The sequence below is a fragment of the Mixophyes fleayi genome, chromosome 6, assembly GCF_038048845.1.
Source record: "Mixophyes fleayi isolate aMixFle1 chromosome 6, aMixFle1.hap1, whole genome shotgun sequence".
In the NCBI taxonomy this organism is placed as follows: Eukaryota; Metazoa; Chordata; class Amphibia; order Anura; family Limnodynastidae; genus Mixophyes; species Mixophyes fleayi.
Genome location: NC_134407.1, coordinates 58,758,498 through 58,777,927, shown reverse-complemented (window position 1 = coordinate 58,777,927; position 19,430 = coordinate 58,758,498). Strand labels below are relative to the sequence as shown.

Genomic DNA, 19,430 nt, shown 5'->3' with positions numbered 1-19,430 from the left:
TGGAGAGAGAGGTAAATTTAAAATGTGATGTCAGATTATAGTTGGGGTAGGACATGTCCTAGTTCAACTTTAAATTTCAGTGTACAAATAAGCTATCAAGCATTTGTGTGCTACATGAAAAAACAGACAGTATTTCCTTATGTGCAAAATAATAAACTAATTTGCACCCCTTGCATTCAACATGTTGTCCAGAACACTTGAGTAAGAAAACTTACTCAATTTTTTACTTAACTTTCTTTAATGAATCAGGCCCCCAGTAAGTAAACCCTAAAGGCTGCAGAATGCTTTCACGCTGCTACCTGGTAATAGGATTTGAATGATGTGCCAGATATGCCATACGTAACAAAAGGACCCACAGATCTATTACATGCTTTTAAAATAAGTGTTCCTTTAAATGTGGTTCTCTGTTGTGGAACTACAAGTCCATGCATGCCATGTCAAAACAGATAGGGAGCCACAGATTGTCCACCACTGCTTTAAAGAGAAATGATGCTACACGTTCCAATTATAATACTATACGGTAAAAGTCCCAAATATGTATTAAATATGCCCACACCCTGACAGCAATAGTTAAAAATTAATTTTATCTATGAAAGCGGGAATTTATACTTTCTTCTTGACAGTGGTGCTATTTCTATCTATAGAAATGTTTTTGCAAGTTAGATAAGTACCAACAACAGTAAAATATCATATATATATATATATATATATATATATATATATATATATATATATATATATATATATATAATATATAAATGCTTAGTGGCGTCTGCTGGGCAGAGTTATACACTGACCTACTAAATTCTTAGTGTGTGTGGGGAAAAAAATTCAAAAAGGGCTGAAATTTGGTAGGGCTCAAACTCATTTTCGTGAGGTAATTTTACCTCTTGAACACACATTAAAAGGGCCGCTTGCGTCGGGAACTAACGCTCTTCCCCTGAGGAGGCCTGGGCTAGGCCCAAATGCATGACAAGAACCTTTTTAAGACCTTAAATAGCTTGATTTGACTAGAATGCATGAGTATCATGCACGGGTTAACTTGTATGTATATATATATATATATATATATATATATATATATGTATAGTAACCATGGATTAATGTTAAACTGCCTAGTTAAGAGAAAAAATATTCTTTAAAATTGAGGGCTCGATCTATAGTACTAGTGTAGGGGCACATGTAGTTCCAATCACCAGCTAATATATAGTTGTAATATGGCCTATCTAAGAGTGGATGTGCTAATAATCAGATGGCTTTATAACACATATTGTATGTGTGTGCTGGGGGTAAGACCTTTAGACCTTTTTAGTGCCAGGTACTATAACTGTTCACCAACCCTGTGGACATTAGATTTGCCATTCTGGCCAGTAATTCATCACTAACGCTGTTAACAGGACACAAAGATTTTAGAGATAGGATGGGTGGTAATTTTCCCAGAACAGGTGACAACCATAGTGGCCATTTGTGATGATCATCCTACTCAAGTTTATCATGACAGATTCATTAAACTATTAAACTGATATATATATATATATATATATATATATATATATATATATATATATATATATATATATATATACCTCAGTGACTATCATGTAAATTGTCACCTATATTTAGGCTTCCCACGCAACTAGGTTTTCTAGATACAGCCCTGTTTTTTCCGGTACTAGTTCTTCATGGATCAAAAACCTGAAAGACCAGTTGATCCCATATGGAAAAACTATCTTGTAATACACAGAGATAGATCTGTAAAGGTTTCCCTGCTATGACAGTGTATGTGGCCTTGTTATGTACTTCAGTGCAAACATTTTTTTATGTTACCAGTCTTTTTAAGCTCTGAACACAGGTATGAACTGTTCTTCAGTAAACACACGTGACCTGATGGCATGTTGGACATATGTTGATCGCAATTTACGATCTTAATAGCCATCCACAAAAATAGCGTATACGCTAGGTTTACCACAGGCTTACGTCAGGCATACACACAACCAGGTCATAAGCACAAAAAATATATTAACCATTGTTTGGGTAGTGAAAAAAATATTTGCCACTAGGCTTGACAGACTACAGCAGATATAATCCTTCTCGTATATACTACAAATTATTTTTAAAAGACGCCCTATGATTATGCACAATCAATGCAGAAAGCAGCTTTCAGCTTCAGAGGTGAATCCCCATCAACATCAACATTTATTTATATAGTGCCAGCAAATTCCGTAGCATAAGAAGCGGTCATCATCATGAGTGTGATATGGCTTCTGACAGGCATATTTGTGTCTCCATACGGTACGCCTCAGCCATATTTGCATGGACACGTCCTTACTGTACTCAGCCTATGTTAGACCACTCCTCTAGTTGTAAGGAGTCTTTCTTTTTGAGGGAATGTTAAGTGCAAATCTCTTCTTTTTTCTGAGTCGTCGATGTCGCTGTTCTCCGTTCTACGCTCCTCCATGCTGCTCTCCTCCATGCTGTGCTCGCAGTGAAGCGCAGCACGGAAGAGGGGACCAGAGAGAGAGCCGTATCGCCACCTGACCTGACCTCCTGACCGCAAAATGTAAGTTGGTTTTTTTTTACAGGATTTTTTATTTTCATCCTGCCTTGGGCCCCCTTGCCCCCGGGCCCCCGGGCACTGCCCATTGTGCACAGTCAGAAAAACGGCCCTGGTTGCATTCAGATTTGAATCAGGCCCTAAGTATGAACAGTGTTACATTGACTGGGCAAAGTATATTGGAGTCCTAAAAGGTGGCAGAACTAGAATTTTGTTGGGGGGTGGGGGGCAATTTCGCATAGCCATGCTCTTTGTCACTTTTATTGGTTAGCCCAGCTGGTCCTGCCCCCTTCTTCCCAATGATTGGACATCTCAGCAGCATTTTTAAGGTATGAAGATTGCTGCTTGGGGGCGAGCAATTCCCCCGATTGCCCCTTCTGGATCCGCCAGTGAGCCTTACCCATGTGATCTTCCGTAATTTACACAATTAAGATTCTACTACGGACCAAACATCGAAATAACTGAGCCCTTAGAGTGGATCTGTCATCAACACACAGTGTATGTATCCACTTGTTGGGCTAAACCAGTGTGCAGCCTATTGATTTGCTATGGACCCGTGATATTATATATTAGCTGACTAATATTTATGACGCCTGACCAGAGGCGGAACTAGCGAGTTGTGGGCCCCGGTGCAGAAAAGCTGGGAGGAGGGAACAGGGGCCCAAAGCTCACTAGTTCCCCATGCAGTGGGCCCAGTTATCTCCTTGGGCCCCGGTGCACCGCACCTGCTGCACCAATGGTAGTTCCGCCACTGGGCCTGAGGTATATTCATGAGGTACTGAAGGCTAGTGAATTGATATCCTCCATTCCTGTGAATATTACTTCAGCCACAGATGGATGCCTCCACTGTGTGTAGGTGACAGGTCTGCTTTAATAAGCCATTGAATAGTCGTGATTACAGTTTTAAAAGCCCCAGAAGTAGAATAATCCTACCAGCAGGCTACAAGTCCTTCCAGCACTGAGCGGGTTAATGAAGCCTGGATACTGATATAGAACGTGAACTGGGAAGAAATGATCAATTATCCACAACTTGTTTTCCAGAACTGAGTTTTCATCACAAAACACGCCCATAAATGTCATATAAACAACTCACTTCATGCAGCGGAGTGACAGGCGTGCTATTGTACTGAGCAGAAAATGCTGAGTATGGCAGCCTCTCCCTTCAGTCCAGGACAGGGATAATCCCTCTGTCATAAAATACCAGTCTCTCTTGTTGTAATAATGCACACGGAAAGTAGTGAGCATATGTCATATATTACCAGCCCATATGAACAAATGTTAGCAAGGAGATTGAAGAAAGAGATTCAATGTCAGACAAATACAGTTTTATGTAGCAGAAAATGGTCATAAACTACACTACAACTTAACACCTTATAATCTTGAAGTGGTTTCAGGAAGTGCTAGCGATATATTATTGTAAGCATGGGAAAGGAGGGGAAGGCTGAGCTGAAAGTTATATATATCCCTGGAAATACAGAAATTGGTGTATTAAAACTTTCAACAAAGCTGCTAACCAGTGTCAACTCCACACAAGGTACCGTGCATCACCATATTACGTAGCACTGTACAAAGAATATTTTATTTATTCACATTAGCCCCATTGGAGCTTACAGTCTAAATTCCCTGCTACACAAACACACACAAACTAGGGTCCATTTTCGCTATCATCCAAATAACAGTACATTTTTGGAGTTTGGAACGGAACTAGTGCACCAGGAGGAACCCACATAAACACAGGGAGAACATACAATCTCCAAACAGAGTTTGCAGTTTGATATTTCTATTCCATATGAACACAGAACAACTGTATGGGAACAACTTAGTCGTATTTTGAGGCTAAGTTGGCCAAATTTTCCACTGATCTGGTCAGATGGCGTTTGAGCCAAATGGGTGGATCGCAATATGTAGTACATGAACCTTAAGATTTGTGACTTCATTTGTTTAATGAAAACAATGTTAGTTAGAGCCACAAGGTATCTGTTACACTAATAGTACACTAATAGTATATAACAAAAAGAAATACTGTGGTATTTGTATTACAATTATTCAATTGTTGGTGACTGTGTTTTCTTGTTATCACTTCCTTGTCTGTCATAAGCCCTGTAAAACAAAGGAAACAAGCACTCCTTATGCAACATAAAGTTAAGGTTCTCCTTTACTCTACAGCATTGTCAGATATATTAGGAAAATGTTAAGGATGCCTGTTAATAAGCATATTGCATCAGCCCAATCAGAAGATGAGCACTATTGGTCTGTGTGTGCTGTCATCTTAAGAATGCAATTACAGGCCACACTGTATTCATGAAGTAATAATGCCATTCAGCATGTGTGACCAAATGGTGCAGTAATCCTATATCTTAGCATTTGGACCCAGCGGTAGGATCACAACATCAATAACCAGCTTCAATTGCTACTTTAGCTTCTGAATAAGCTCTTAAACTAGGTGAAGAATAAGGAAGAGCAATTAACACTAAGAGGTCTATTTAAAAGGATGGGCGATATGGAAGATATGGAAAATCTGCTATGGCCTAATTTAACAGGAAAATGTTGCCAGCTCCCAGGTGACAATGGTTGGCAGCACTAAGAGGGCTCTTACCACTTCACAAGCCAGTGAGGGCCCTCTGTGCATACATGACCCAGCATTGTTGGTGTACACATTAGCCGTGGAACCCAAAGATGTGACCGCCTGGCATTTCTACTGTCGCCAAAATTAAAATAATAAAGTTAAAAGGAAAGTAAAATACATAATAATTAGATTTATTTTAATAAATGCTTTATTTAGTTATTTTTTTTTATATTGCCATCCTGACATGGCAACAGTGATAACATGATAGCAGCTGTACTTCTACGGCACTGTCCTTTGTTAATAGGCTTCCATTATGCTTTGCCGGGGATACCCAGAAACAGTCTTGACCAGCGAGGGAGGTTTATTACATAGGGATAAGCCCTCAATCTGGTGAACAGTAAGATTTTGTTTATGAATTTAAGGCTTTTCTCCATTAAAAAGACCCCTAGGTAAAGTGTAAGGATGAACCAAGTATCCACATTAAAGTTTTTATATTGGAGTACAGGTCTAGCTGCTGCACCACTTCCCTCCAGATATTCAAAATATATAAAGTAAAAAATGAACAGCGGTTAAAAGACCAATTATTCCCGGGAATAAATATCTAAAAATATATCTGTAGAATAATATGTGAAACACCATTCGAGGTTGGTTAAAATACAACACTCGTTTTACTAAAAATCCACATTAAAACAATCACCCAAATATAAAAAGTAGATAAAATATAACAATAAACATTCAAGAGCTAAACATTAAATATCTTTCCTGCTGAGCAGAGAACTTTTGGAGCATTAAAACAGAATCAAATATGATAAAACGGATTGCTGTTGTCTCTTAGTGGAGGACCCAATTTTATTCTGAACCTTTTGAGTATCAAAGTGCTAGAAAGAATATAACTTCAAGAGATAAGCCGCAAGAGAGTCTTTAAGATTAAATAATCCTTGGGAACTTGAAAGTCCCAATTTTTCTCTCGAAGATGAAAACTGAAGCCTACTATAATATGGATGGGTAAAGACTTTCTCAGAATTATCAGTTGATTTTTCATATCACACCAACTTATTGTTTAAGTAATTTGGTTCACCAATGCATCCTGAAAAACAAGTCTAAAAATAAGTAATTTTAAGGTCTACCCATTGCTTACTCACAGTGTATAATTCTCCTAAGAATACAGCCTATCAATTTGCCAGAAACTAATGACATCACTGGCTAAATATCGGTTCAACTCACAAAATCGCTGCTTCCACAGTGCATAGGCAAAAGTTATACTTTAAGCAAATTTCAGTTGCTATGGAACTGTACATTACATTATCATTATCATTACATTAACAATATTGGACCTCATTTAGAGTCTAACGCAAAGTCAGATTTAGGTGCATCTAACCAAAAAACACTACCATGCATGTGCAGAAAGCACCCAATTCCGCCTGCATCTTGGACGCAATTAACACTTGTGACTCACTGCGAGAGAATGGGAGGAACGCGGAATTCTGAAGGTGTGACCATGTACAGGCATAGTAGTCGCAGTGAGATGCAGACACATAACACGTCACAACCGGGCTAAAGCTGTGCGGCAGGAATTAGGTGGCGCAAGCGTTAGCTAGCTGCAGGAACTGCTCGCAGCTCGATAGGGTATTACGATTGGGACACAACTGAGGTTTGCTTGCAACTTGTAATACCCTACCAAGCTGCGGCACACTCCCACTTCTACACGGACTTTGCGTCCGACTCTAAATGAGGTCCATTGTGTTTAAGCATTTGTTTTTACATTTAAAATTGGTCTGTGCTGGTTTATTAAGTAGGGCATGCAATAAACTAGTGAAGAGATGGCAATGTCTTATGATGAAGAGGAATATAATATGTCTTAAATAGTAGGACGCCAATAGAAGTGCAATTCTGGAAATGCTGTTATTGTAACAAACTCGCTAGACACACTGTCCATTTTAGTCAAATAACCATTAAAATGAAGTGTTTACTGTGCATGCAGATTACAACAGATGACGTGCTTCAACCCAGCTTCATTTGCACACTTTAAAAATTACTTTGTTTTTTCCTTTACAAAGACAGGATAGCAGCTTTTTGACTGTGACATTATCATTGTCATGGAATGCTTTGACTGACAGCTCTGCTTCACAAGACTTCCTGCAGCAGCAGTCCATCTAGCCTTTGTGATATACAGGTAAACCCCATAGTGAGTGACAGGGTAGGCATTTTACAAACATCAAAACAAGCCAGAATGTAATTTCTTTCTAGAGATTGTATTTTTGTTTCTTTTAGTGCAGTTATTCTGTTGACAAGGACCTAGGACTGGCAAACCCCATAATCTGGAAAGAAGGCAGGTTCAATACATGAGCACCAGAAAAACTATAGCAGTTAGTAGTTTGCTAAAAACATGAATTACCAATACATAAAGCTATGAGGACATTTGGATAGCTTCAAAACTTTCTGCCTAAAAAATATATTGACTGGGATTCAGAAATGATGCAAAATGCATATTTTCTGTGAGTGAGTGAAAGAAGGTTTTATATACTCATGATGAGAGAGTTATTTAATATTCCTTGTAGCTTCATTAAAACTCATTAGTGTGAGATTTAGTTGTTATTGTTTCCATTAGATGATGAATTTGTTAGAAATGAAATGCATCATTATGCACAGACCTTTACTGACATCTGGTTAGACTTATCAAGGTGTGGGTTTGAAAAATTGGAGATGTTGCCTATAGCTACCAATCAGATTCTAGTTATTATTTATTTAGACATTCCACGAAATGACAGCTAGAATCTGATTGGTTGCTATAGGCAACATCTCCACTTTTTCAAACCCGCAGCATGATAAATTTACTCCGTAGTGTGGGAGTTTATTTCCCCCAGTCAAGTTACCAATTTTTGGTATCATATGAGCTGAATACACCTCTCTTATGATCAGCAGGAAAGTGGTTATATAAATCTATTTTATATGCAAAACAGAGTTCTTAATATCAGCAAAGAGTAATACAATTACCAAGTTATCAGGATGGTAACATCTGCTATAGCGCATTGTAAATATAAAATGTTTGCTATTTATACTGTATGTAGATTGTGTACAGTATATATACATAGAATATTGTATTGAAAACAAAAAGGTGGATACTTCCTAGTGAAGTGGGCAGATCCGGGAGATTGTCACACTCTCCCGGGAGTCCGTGAGACTCTCTCAAAATGCGGGAGTCTCCCGGACGTTCCAGGAGAGTTGGCAAGTATGAATTAACTTATAACTAACACTACAAATAAAATGAAATTCAAAATGATCCAACATTACTCCCATATAGTATAAGGTAGAAGCCATAAATATAAGCACAATGCTATCAAGTTATCCCTGAGTTGTATTATGGCTAATCTTTGTATTATAAAAAAAACTTCTGCATTCATTTCACCAAGGAAAACAATAGAAGGTTGTATTATCTTTAAGTAGTTGAATTATAAAATCCCTAGAAATAAAAACAACTATTTTTATTGATTTAACATGACTGATAACAGGATGGATTAAAGCCAACCTATAACTCTCACATCAAAATATGGTAGAATTTGTGAATTATTAAAACATTTTTGTGTTGAAAGTGTTTTAAGAAACATGAATTATGATCCCTCTCTTGCTCTGTGGTAGGTTACATTATCTTTTACACAGCTGGAGATTCTGAACCTTACAAGCAGAGGGGTCTTGAAGAAAATGAATGGCAGGGGGGGAAATAGCAAAAGACGGACTTCTGTATATACAAGGACAGCATGATGTGTAGATTGTACTATAAGCATCCTGGGAAACTTCTGAGATTTACAGCATGATGGGACATTTACAAGAGATTGAGTTTGCTGGCCTGTCTGTGTCATAATACAATGCTAAATCCTGTTTTATTTATTTTATCACATTCCATCCTGCTTACACATCTCTCCATTGAATCATGCTTTGCAGGATTAACTTAGATAATTGAAATATTATGAAATGTAGGACGTGTGCCTTTTCTGTCCAAGAGTAAAAAAAAAAGTCACTATTAACTAATGCTGGTGAATGCCTATTGTTACAAACTACATATATATTTGCATTTTTACATATTTTGCGTTGACCTGTTTGTCTACCTAATATAGTCAAATTAGTTCCCATGGAAGACAGGTCATCGAATTCTCCCAGTGCATGCAAGTCATAGAATACTGTGTGTAAGCAGATCTGCCTGTGTAGGTAGGTCACAGAACTCTGTGTGGAAGCAGATCTACTGTGCGGGCAGGTCCCATAATACTGTGTGGAAGCAGATCTACTGTGCGGGCAGGTCACATAATACTGTGTGGAAGCAGATCTCCTGTGCGGCAGGTCACATAATAATGTGTGGAAGCAGATCTCCCTGTGTAGGCAGGTCATAGAATACTGTGTGGAAGCAGATCTATTGTGCGGGCAGGTCACATAATACTGTGTGGAAGCAGATCTATTGTGTGGGCAGGTCACATAATACTGTGTGGAAGCAGATCTATTGTGCGGGCAGGTCACATAATACTGTGTGGAAGCAGATCTCCTGTGCGGGCAGGTCACATAATAATGTGTGGAAGCAGATCTCCCTGTGTAGGCAGGTCATAGAATACTGTGTGGAAGCAGATCTATTGTGTGGGCAGGTCACATAATACTGTGTGGAAGCAGATCTATTATGCGGGCAGGTCGCATAATACTGTGTGGAAGCAGATCTCCTGTGCGGGCAGGTCACATAATACTATGTGGAAGCAGATCTATTGTGTAGGCAGGTCATATAATACTGTGTGGAAGCAGATCTATTGTGTGGGCAGGTCACATAATACTGTGTGGAAGCAGATCTCCCTGTGTAGGCAGGTCATAGAATACTGTGTGGAAGCAGATCTATTGTGTGTGGGCAGGTCACATAACTCTGTGTGGAAGCAGATCTACTGTGCGAGCAGGTCACATAATACTGTGTGCAAGCAGATCTATTGTGTAGGCAAGTTATAGAATACTGTGTGGAAGCAGATGAGGTGTGCATACTTTTGCAACCATTGTGGTTTTTTTTTACTTCTTTTTCCTAAAGAAATATCTATTATTCACTTGAATTTTGCTGGTTGCGAGCTCTCGTTAAAGACATAATTTATCTTGATTTTTACATCACAAACACCTGCAATTTCAATAAGGGTGTACAGATTTTAAAATTCACTTTTTATCACATAATTATAATTTCAGAGCCCTAAAGCATAATATCTACCTCCATCTTTTTGCATGTATTATACAAAGCAGAATAGAGTGGAATACAATATTTCATAGTGATCAGTACTATATTTTGAGTTGACAGTAGGGTTGATGCAGAATTGTTGAAAAACTGTGAGTAAATTATTCTAAAAATTAGTACAAAAATAGCATATTTCCATCCATATGTAAAGCTGTGCCTCCATATGTCGAGATGCCTGCATTGGCAACATAAGCGCTTGAAGCAAAACATATACATCCTTCCTAACACGTGTATATGCATGTTTCTGCAGGTTTACATGACCCGCATTTGCCCAAACACGCCTTTGCTGTACTTGGCCCATGTTAGAATGCCCCTTCTTCCCCAGTCCCCAGAGCCGTAACTTAGAATTCTAGCGCCTGGGGCGAGAAAGACAAATGCCGCCCCCCTAACCCTCAATTTTAACCAAATGAGCCTAAAATTTTCCTAAATTGCGCCCCCCTTCAGTGTTGCGCCCTTGGCGGTCGCCCCCTGTTGCACAGCCCTAGTTACGGCCCTGCCGGTCCCATATCTCCAGACACTATCGGATGTGAGTGCCAGAATCGTACAACTCTGCATAGGTGCATATGAGTGCACCTGTCTTGGCTTGTGACTAGTAATTTGATCAAAAAAATATGCTACCCAAACTAGCTTACGTCCCACTTTGCATCAGCCCCATATTAGTTATTATACCCTCCTATTGCTCTTTTCTCCAAGATTCCCACCTTCTACATTATTTTTACTGGTAAAATAAGTGGCTGGTATAAAACAAGCAACAATTGAAAAAACCTGGAAAACAGTAAATGAAACATTTATATGATACCCATGGCATTTCTCTAGGACTATATTGTAAATATAGTCCTGATGGTGATAATATGGTATCATAGCGCAGTACTGAATGGTAGAACAAGCCTGGTCAACCTGTGGCTTTCCAGGTGTTCTGAAACTACAAGCCCCAGCATGCTTTGCTAGGTGATAGACAGCTCAAAGCTGGCAGGGTATGCTGGGACTTTTAGTTTCACAACACTTGGAGAGTCTCAGGTTGCAAGGCCAGGTAGAGAGCAACACATACTGAGCATATGCTATGATAAAGTAAATGTGACTGATATAGACCTGGACACAGACACAGAATCACCTGTCAGGATACCTATCGGTTATGGGTGCTCTACCCCTGGTATAAGCTATGAAGTGATAGTGATGACAGCTGTGATGCCTCCCACTCATCATACTATGTAGAATGTGTCTTTTTTTCACATGCAATTTATGCCTGCATTTTACATGGAAATAGCATCCAACTCTACATAAGGCCCTGAGCTTTTTAGTGTGACCATATTCAAAAAAAAGGCTAAAACAGTGCGGCAGGAATTAGATGGCGCAAGTAGCTAGCTAGCTGCACAGGGTATTAGGAGTGGGGTGGGGTTGCTTGCCACTCGTAATACCCTACCAAGCTGCGGCACACTCCCACTCCTCCATGTCTTAGACATACATTGCATCCAACTCTAAATGAGGCCCACACAATGTACATCACATTCAGATGTGCCCAACAGAAAACCGGTTAAATTCACACATATGTGAGACTACTGAAGTCCATCAGTAATTCCCATCTGCCCCACACTTTATATTAGAATTAATACTCATTTTTGGGGAGTTGGGTAAATTGAACATAGGTGGGGAGAATCAGACGGGACTTTGCTCAATCACAGTGGAACAGTACTAAGTCGAAGCAGTGACAGGAGCACCGTACCACACTGACAGCTTCTACCGACCAATCTCATGCAAGCTCAGGGCTCTCATCTGTTTGAAATGAAAAATCAGAACACCGCAGGGACCTGAAGTTTGCTCAGGCTATAAATACACCTCATCCTTCTTTCTGGGACCCAAATAAAGTAAACCGTTTATAGTAATCTATCCCCACTTGTCCTGTTAATTTTGGAGCACTAGGAGTGTGAAGAACTCACACACACATATATATGTGTGTGTGTGTGTGTGTGTGTGTGTGTGTGTGTGTGTGTGTGTGTGTTAGGGAATTTAGACTGTAATCTCCAATGGGGCAGGGACTGATGTGAATGAGTTCTCTGTACAGCGCTGCGGAGTTAGTGGCGCTATATAAATAAATGGTGATGATGATGATGATGATATAGGCAGGCATATCACAGAATTTTCAGTCCACTCAGACTAATGTTTAAAAGTAGCAAGAGCATCTAAACGGATTCAGTATCTTAAATAATACTCCTCTGGGTACGCACTACATCCAATTCGCATAGCGTTTTACACTAATTCAGATACAATAGTATAGATCTCAGCATGGCCATACGTCACCGTTTTTATAAATATAGAAGTCAATTTTCCCTGACAGAAACTTAGTTTATTCAGTTTTCCTCGGGTTTAGATATTTCCTATAAATATGTCCGTTTTGGTTTCCATCTACACTCAGGCGGGGAAACCTACTTCTCTTACTGAGAATCCTTCAGACATATTAGGGAATGTCTTGTAAATATGATTTTTTTTGTACTTATCCTGGTAACATACAAATGTCAGTCTATCCCGATCTCAATTTGCAGGCGGATCAATCAGTACACTTGTTAGTGCGCAGACAGGTCGCATAACCTTTTATCTATTAAGCAGTCACATGGCTCTGTGCAGATCTCCCCTTCCAAATGCGTGACATAAACTTCTATCATCTAATGCAGTCTTGTGCTGACAAGTTACTTATATGTTACACAGTATACTTTACTAATACAGAGCTCCATTTACAGATAATCGTCTATATTACGCTAGGCAACACTAGAGGCCACTGATATGGATTAGTTACATATTTAAATAAACATCATACCAATTAAATATAGGTATCTCCGCCAGATTGATAATTCATAGCCCCATAACACGTATTTACGGTCCAACATTGCAACAAGATTTATATTTAAAGCATTGGTTCCAAAAATTAACATATCGTTTTGTTCCACTGTAAACAATTACTTTTATGAAAATAATTTGTATTTATAACGTTGAAACAAACACCATGAGCCGTTGAACTAGTGGATCAATTAACCTACTGTATAATATGCGATGAGACGCTGCATCATAAACACAAATAATTAAAGTTTGCTTTCTGTTTTATGTTCTGAAATAGGCGGCTGTATCTATTTACAAATACACGACCCTACTGCCACCTTCTGTAACTATATCCTATTAATATCTTTTGGGATCAGCTATCAAATCCTCTCGTCTTTCACACTACGATCAGCCCTGTGTCGTTAAAGTGTTTCCTTCATTGCGTGTTCAATCATGTTTTAATTTATCTTATAATCTTCCACTCTATCATGTACTGTTATTCACGTCCAACGCAGCCATCTGTATTTGTCGTTCTGCATTTAAAAGTTTTGAAACTATTAAAACAGCTACTTCATTTCTCCTGTTGTGTATGTTTATTACTGAAGCATTGTCATAATACTTGCTCAGTATTTAGGAGTCTACAACGATTCTCTGTCTTCAAATATGATATAATTGTTATACGTACATACATACATACATACATACATACATACATACATACACACATACATACATACATACATACATACATATATATATATATATATATATATATATATATACATACACATAGCCAATGCGCTTTTTACATTTATAATTAGATTTTTACATATTTATTTATGATGTTTTAGTGGCTCTTTCTTAACAAAACAAATAGATCATATGCACACTAAATGCTACATATAACTGCAAATCATGTGTTGCTAAGAGCTTACAATCTAGTTGTGTGTTAAAATGCACATAAGAGACAGATCCTTAGCAGTTGTGACTGAGGTGTGTGTGTGTGTGTGTGTGTGTGTGTGTGTGTGTGTGTGTGTGTGTGTGTGTGAATATTTTAGCGTTTCCATCAGCCCATGGGGCCCCTGGTTCCTGTGTGAGAGTGCCCAGCACCTGCAGCTGTCAGTTCTCTTGATGACCAGAGCTGAACCCAGATCAAATCGCAGCTTTTGTTCCCAACAGAAAACTTTCTATTGTGCCTGGTGATATTTGCTCTCAGATACAGGGCCAGAATATGCACCACGAAGCCTACGATTTACGGCGAAGTACTCCGGAGTGTGAGTTCTATAGACAAATAATTTCAGATCTGAGCCTCTGATGAAAGTTCCTTATATGTCACATATGCGTGTGATATTTGTAGACATCGGCAGAGGTCTTCATTCTGACAAGCTCCCGAAGTAATGCAAATGTAACATTATTATCTATCATGACGATTACCTACGCCATTCCCCCAAAATTACAGGTATATGTACCCGTCAAAAGTGTTATTCGTCCTAACTATATATATATATATATATATATATATATATATATATATATACATATATATATATATATATATATATATATATATATATATATATATATATATATCTACATGTATATCTATATATATATATATATATATATATATATATATATATATATATATATATATATAAATATCTATATATATCTATATATAACTACATATATCTATATCTATATATATGTATATATATATATATATATATATATATATATATATGTGTGTAAGCACACACCCACATACACACAAACACATAGGCAATGTGATAGCGCTTCTACAATTTGTGTAATTCTGTTATACACGCACAGACACACTTATATACAATTGCAGTGGGAGGTTTGGTATTTCTCGGGATCAGATTCTCATTATCTCCCTGGATCAGATTATAAATTGGGATCTACACCGCTCATCCCTCATCTCCAAACTACATAGGCGGATATACACCAGTCATCTATCATTTCTTAAGTAGATCAGAGCTTAAATTGAGATCTGCTCTGCAACACTTACCTATCTCATTTATTTATTAATTTATATATAGCTTAAAATCGAACCTACACCAGTTAACTATTATCTCAGATTTTAAATCTAGATTTTATGTTTAATTTCATAACAAAATTGGTCATTGGAATATAAACGTATTTTTCATGTAGCATATATATCAGGCTTTAAATTCTCATTAACAACCTATATGCAGTATCATACCAAAACTAGAGCTAGACATCATTCATTTTTAAAGACTTATTAAGTACAACTGTTTTTTAATTCGTATTTAGAACATCTGCCACGAATAAAACACAGCTATTGTCATCTGATATATTGCTTTTTTTATACTATATTATGTTCAAATTGATAATTTTACTAGTTCTAATCCAGAGTCCCGTATATACAATGTTTGGTCATACAGTACTTGATAACGCATTTTTTTTCAATTAGTAGAACAGATCCTGTTTGGAGTTTTTTAAACATCCCCATTCACTTGATAAAAAGTAAATCTATATAAACCAATCCATTGATATACTTTTATTTGTGGGCTTGCTTAGACGTCGCATTGACATAAATCAAATATTTCATATTCACAAGATAATATATGAGTTAGTATAAACGACCCATGTACAAAATATTTTTAAAATTATATGTTAATTTATGTAATATAATCTTAACGATTACAAGTTTTAAATTCACAGGTAATAAACGAATCAAGCAAAAATATATTTGTTTCTAAATATTAAACGAGTGAACACTAATTATGACATTATATATTGTTGCAAAATATTTTCAACTTGTCTAAATTGTACACGGCCTTTTTAAAGGCGAATAATCTATTGTAAAGAAATTGTAATAAAGTTATGTTTAAAATGCACATCAGAAATCCGAATTCAGAACGCATTTGAATACTAGTGATATCACCATATCTAATTCACAAGACAAGTATATAAGACAGTATATAAAATAGCCAAAATGACAACACGACCGGAAATCTATCACAAGTGGACTAACACAGAAGATTTATAGCCTCTCTAGCTGACCCCCAGATACTAAAGGTAAAACTGTAAAACTGCAGAGTAGTTAACACTTTCACTTCCAGACATGCTTATAATGACCCTCCCTGGCCCACCCAGTATTTAGTGGCAGGGTTGCTGAAGGGTTAATGCTTGCTGACAGTGCGATTTTACAAATCTGTGTAAAACTACTTTCTGGTGTGACAGCTCAGCTTTATTATGGATGGCTATAGTGAATGATCGGTGAGAGGTAGGCTGCACTGATACATGCAAAGTGTGGCCTGCACAGAACGGGGACTGCAGCCCATGGGTGGTAATCTCACCCCAAGCAGGCCAAGATCTGGTTCCTGTTAAATCATGAAAAATAGGAGAACAGATTTTGGCCATAATTTCCTTCCTGTAACATTCATAAATTTTACAGGGGAACTGGTGGGGTGACAGGTGTGCCCAATTGGACAGGCATGCACTAGCCCCTAAAAAATAGAATTAACAAACCAACACTTTTCTCAATTCAATCCCACGGGATCCCACTCACACAGCTGCAACAGAAGGAGAGAAAGCCTAGCTTTTTGTGGTGACTGATCTTGAGTAATGTGTGTCTGTATGTGTGTGTGTGTGTGTGTATATATATATATATATATATATATATATATATATATATATATATATATATACACTCTTTTTTGCTATTGACATATAAACATTTATATCTATTAAACTATTAGATAATATTGTTATCTATTTCATATATCGGCCATTAAATAATAATATAACACAATATAGTGCAAACAATGTAATGACTTGTATTTTGCACAGTATACATAGTTTAATTATATATAATGTAACACTTTGTATATTCCTAACGCGTATCCTGGTCCACCCTGGCGACATATGCTTTTAGACTTTAGGATAGCAATGGACTTGGATTGGCGAGAGTATTCTATAGTCTGGGTAAGTTTATGGTACAAGTTCCAGGCTTGGCTGTCTGTGGGTGTACTTATTTCACCCCCAATGAAGAATGTGTATGTATATATATGTGCACATATATCTCTCTGCACATACACACATGTATAGGAAGTTTATGGAGCTCTGTTCCTTGCTGGGTTCTCAGCTCTCCTGGCATGTCAGACTACAGCAGCTGCTCCGCTGGGAGATCTTTCAATACTGCAGCTGTTATACAAAGTATTGTAAACAAATCTGTAATTCGTATCGCTATAAAATGTGGTGTAAGTGTTACACAATTATATGAAGCCAAACCTAATGTGAAGTTCATAGCCAACACAGCAACGAAAATATCTATTTTATTCTAGGTATGAGTATTAGAATAATGACTTACCATATTATCATTGGATACATTTTATATGATATATGAATGTTTTTTTTTATAAAAGTTATATTTTATTAAAAAGTTTATTCGTTACGTCAATAGCCAAGAACTTGTTATACACTTCTTAGCAGTTAAACTTACAAGAACAACTGAGTATATTTACTGTATGAACTACTTTTAATTTCTAGAGTTTGAATTTTACACAAAACATTCATGTCTGTCTCCCCTGCTAATAACTTGCAAAGGATATGATTCCAGAGAGTTTTCTCTGCCGTCCAAGAATTGTTCACTTATACTGTAAACAGGAGTCAGTTCTTTATATAAATATCATTTCTCCAGCAGCTGTCTAGAGCAACATAAGTTAGTTTTTCTCTCTAAGCTGGTTCTTACTTTGGGTCCAAAGTGACACTAATTTTACATCCATCTCACGTCCTTTCTCTTGTTTCTAAAACCTTTCAATCAATTTCAATATATTACGAATCAATGTCAATGCAGTTATTACATGGCTTCTACTGTACTTGGAATGAGCGATCAAACTTTGATAGTGCTTTACTTTGGGGGTGATAACAAAACTCCTTAAACTTTTTATGGACCTGTAAGGTATTCGGAGAGGCACCTAGAATTTACAGGGTCTTAAAGAAAATAGCTAAGAGGGATAACTAACATTTCAACCATCGGGCTTTTTAAAATTTATATTTGCCTAACCTGTCTATCATATGTATTTGATACTCAGTATTATTATTATTATTATTATTATTATTATTATTATTATTATTATTATTATACTACAGAGACACGTGTGTGAATGTTATACAGCTAAATCAGCTTCTTGTCTGCCTATATAATAAAAAAATAATTGCACTTACAGTGGCGTTCACAGGCTTCCTGGTCTAATCCTTGTTGTAGAACAGTGTGTGTTCCTTACTGGATCTAACAGACTTGTTGGCTGCTGTAATAGTTAAGTCCTTCCCTGGTTTCCCGGGCGCCCTGGTCCTTGCTAAGCTGGCTTCTCACATGCAAAGAGTGTAGAAGAGATTCCAGGCGACTGTCTCCCATTCACTACTGCCATTCACTTTATTGTAGGCAGCGGGCGCCCCCAGCCACAGCCAATGAGTCCTGCACACTGAGCCAGCCCCTTTCCAGATGCTCAGCCCAGAGTAATGTCTCTCCTTCCAGCTGTGCTGTGCGAGGCCACGCCCACCAAGACAGAGGCCAATCTAAATGAAAGCGCTTCTCTTTGACAAGACTGCTCCTGTCGCCACGCCCCCAATGTACAGTCATCTGAACAGACACATGGGCCGCAGAAGAAGAGATTCAAATCTCCGTTCTGGCTAAAATGAGTCACACAATCTACATAGACTGCTATCCTAAGGTTTAAAGCTCTCAAAGGCCCTGATTAGTACTATCCTGTTTGTGAAGTGGAGAGAGATTACATCACACATTTTTGTAGAAACATATAAGATTATATTTTTAGAAAAGAGATCACAGCACTTGGATCTATAGACATACAAAACATTTAAAGTTAAATTTGACTCAGAAGTACGATATGGTAAATGTGTATTAATGACATTAATTACAGTGTTTGATAACTAGTCAAGATAATTCTACCCACTCTATATAGACAAAGCATTTGCTGGCTGTGTTGTGCAGAAGTGTGTGGGTGTTTCTATATTTGAAATCCTGGCACTAAAGGAAAACTCTCCAATTATACCTATCATATCTTAAACAAGTTTAAAGAGTCAGGATGGTGATGTTGTTTTAGATCTCTTTGACTCTGGAAAATAAATGATCTTCTTTTGAGTGTCTTAATGTAATAATTTAAAATACACTATATTACATTACTATATATCAAAGGCTGTGCATTAGTGAGTTGAATAATGTGCATTAAACAACTGATGAGTTAATA

At 37.5% G+C, this 19,430-nt stretch overlaps 1 protein-coding gene across 1 annotated transcript in view; it reads right to left on the bottom strand.

Moving 5' to 3' along the window:
- The window catches only part of PITX3 (paired like homeodomain 3), a 73,069-nt gene extending 54,423 nt beyond the window's left edge, over nucleotides 1-18,646 (bottom strand). Inside the window, exon 1 of the mRNA XM_075216638.1 lies at nucleotides 18,391-18,646. The gene's annotated coding sequence lies outside the window, so the exon portion shown is untranslated. The remainder of the gene's footprint in view (nucleotides 1-18,390) is intronic.
- Nucleotides 18,647-19,430: the final 784 nt, after the last annotated feature.